This window comes from Oncorhynchus keta, unplaced genomic scaffold, assembly GCF_023373465.1.
Source record: "Oncorhynchus keta strain PuntledgeMale-10-30-2019 unplaced genomic scaffold, Oket_V2 Un_contig_5122_pilon_pilon, whole genome shotgun sequence".
NCBI lineage: Eukaryota > Metazoa > Chordata > Actinopteri > Salmoniformes > Salmonidae > Oncorhynchus > Oncorhynchus keta.
In genome coordinates, this window is record NW_026288128.1 from 1 (window position 1) to 3,216 (window position 3,216).

Below are 3,216 nucleotides of genomic sequence, written 5' to 3' on the forward strand. Positions count from 1 at the left end.
CAGAAACGTCGAAGGTGCAGATGCAGGAGGAGAAAGATGGTGGATGATGTAGAGAGGTCACACAGATGATAGAGAGAGAATCACTATATATAAAGTGGCATACTTTTGGCCGCCATTAACTGTACAGGGTGGAGAGAAATAATAGGCGCTGTAGTAAATAGTCTGACTTTATCACTATATAATTTTTTGACTGAAAATGGTAAAGATGTGTGTTGATATTAAATACCTTATGACCTTACAAATAGCCTGATTTGCATTCCAGAAGTAAATACTGTACACTGTAAATTATTCTGCTTATGTAATTGTAGGCATTTGCTAGTTCTTAAACTCGTTCTCACAGTGATGAAATCATGAACAGAATTTGAAAAGCCAAAATTTGGAAACAAATGAAAGTCCAATAGGGAGAGAGAGAGACAACGAGCAAAAGAGCAAGTTCAAGTCAGCCAGCCAATGACACCAATATCCATGTGTCTGGCGTTAATGATCAACTGTAGCCCTATTCACTCCCAGTATTTACAAAGCTTCTCAGATAAAAGTACTGAGCAGGGGTTGATTTTCCCTCTTAGATCATAGCGATAAGATTACTAAGGAAACGCTGAGAGCTACTCCACTCTCCCGAGGATAATGAAAATGATGATGAAGGACGGCTACTGGCTGGCTGGTCTTGCTGGGCTACGTGTCTGGCTCAAGAAGAGGGAGGTCTTGGGTTCTGTGGTAAATATCTACACTGAACTGAAGGAGCTTAGGTCTTTGGTGGGAGAGCTGAGTACTAAGCTCCATACAGCAGAGGCAGACCTGAAAGAGCAGAGAGCTATGGTGGATAAGCTGAATAAAGAGAGAGAAGGTACAGTAAATTGTAAATATCAATGAATGAGTATTTATAAGCAGACATTTCTAAAGCATTTATAAACATGTACTCAATCAAATCAATCCAATTTATTTCTAAAGCCTTTTTGCATCAGCAGATGTCATCAAAGTGCAATACAGAAACCCAGCCTAAAAATCCCTAGAAAAGGCAGGAATTTAGGATGAAACCTAGAGCTCTGAGGAGTGGCAGTCCTCTTCTGGCTGTGCCGGGTGGAGATTATGAGAGTACATGGCCTTTTAAGGCCAGATTGTTCTTCAAGATGTTCATAGATGACCAGCAGGGTCAAATAATTATCAGTGGTTGTAGAGGGTGCAACATTTCCGTACCTCAGAGTAAATGTCAGTTGGCTTTTCATAGCCGAGCATTCTGATGTCGAGACAGCGGGTGCTGTAGAGAGCGAGAGAGTTGCAAACAGCACGTCAGGTGAAAAGGTCAGGGTTCCCTAGCAGCATGCAGAACAGTTGAAACTGGAGCAGCAGCACAACCAAGTGGACTGGGGACAGCCAGGAGTCATCAGGCCATGTAGTCCGGACATGATCCTAGGGCTCAGGTCCTCAGGATTAGCTTATTATCATGAAAATGCATATAAAGTGTTACCCAATACTTTACAGGTCAACGTATATAAATGTATATAAGTGTATATAAATGTATATAAGTGTATATAAATGTGTATATAAAGTGTTACCCAATGCTTAACAGGTCAATAATGCTCACAAATAAGAAAGTCCTCTTCTTGCTCCTCCCCTTACTCCTTTTTCTACCAATGTGCAGTTTGTTTTGCATCGGGTGGGCGGAGTTTGCTCATTTTAGACCATTCCATTAGTCCTAAAGTGAAATCTCCACCCACCTGGGGCATCAGGCCATGCAAAACGAACTTGCCCGTTGTTAGAGATGATGATGTTCTCATTGCTGTGTTGTTGTTGATTGATGTTGTTGTTGTTGTTGCTACTATCTTTGCTGGCAGAGCAACCCAAGGTAGCCTTCTCAGCAGCCTTGCTGTCGCCTGAAAGTAAACACCATGGGCCCATCGACGCAGAGACTAACCTCATTTTCGGAAAGGTCCTGACCAACATTGGCAGTGCATACAACCCAATCACAGGTCTCGCACTGAACATACTGTATCTACATCATTATGTTTAACAGGGGTGGTCAAAAAGGGCCAATGAGGTGCAGGTCATTTTCCCCAGCCAGTCATGACACATCTCATTCAACTAATCAATTATTTTCAATAAATACTTTTGATTTGTTGAATCGGGTGTGTTACTGCTTGGCTAGAACAAAAGCCTGCACCATTAGGGTTCCTTTGTGCGTACGACTGGTCCACCTGATTTAAGCCTCTAGTAGCAATGGCTAAATGCTACCACTATTTATCGACTCCTTCTATGCCTCAGGTGTCTTCACAGCGCCAGTGAGAGGGTCTACTACTTCAGATTTTCTGGAAATGGCTTTGCAGGCCATGACATGGGTCTGAGCATATTCAAGGATGGCCAAAGGATGATGTCTGTGTACGAATACCAATCCAGTGGAGAACAGAATGACCATGCGTCCAATGGAGTCACACTGCAGTTGGAGAAGGGCGAAGGGGTCTACATGAGCCTGTGGATCAACACATGGGTCTTCATCGATGGGCGATATGACTACTGCTCCTTCAGTGGCTTCCTGCTCTTTCCTATGTGAAGCAGACAGCACAATGTCACATTTTCCTCTATCATGAGATAAAACCCGATGCAGAAAATATATATATATATATTTTCCTCTATCATGAGATAAAACCCGATGCAGAAAAAAAAAATATATATATATATATCCTGTTTTGAAGATGTTTATATCGGTCTGATAATACAGGACTAGTAAAGACGCAATCGTCCCACCTGGCCAATAGCCAGGGAAAATGCAGAGCGCCAAATTCAAATAAAATACTATAAAAAACAAACTTTCATGAAATCACACATGTAAGATACCAAATTAAAGCTACACGTGTTATGAATCCAGCCAACATGTCACATTTCAAAAAGGCTTTTCTGAGAAAGCAAACAATGCTATTATCTGAGGGTAGCACCTCAGTCAGTATACAAAGTGAGAGAACATATTTCAACCCTGCAGGTGCGACACAAAAAGCAGAAATAAAAATATAAATCATGCCTTACCTTTGACGAGCTTCTTTTGTTGGCACTCCAATATGTCCCATAAACATCACAAATGGTCCTTTTGTTAAGTCCGTCCATATATATCCAAAATGTCAATTTATTTGGCGCATTTGATCCAGGAAAACACTTGAGCAACGTCACTACAAAATATCTCAAAAGTTACCTGTAAACTTTGCCCAAACATTTCAAACTACTTTTGTA

The 3,216-nt window shown here is 41.3% G+C and overlaps 1 pseudogene; it reads left to right on the top strand.

Moving 5' to 3' along the window:
* The first annotated feature begins 630 nt into the window (after positions 1 to 630).
* Positions 631 to 3,014, top strand: LOC127925109 (complement C1q-like protein 2; annotated as a pseudogene).
* The last annotated feature ends 202 nt before the right edge of the window (positions 3,015 to 3,216 follow it).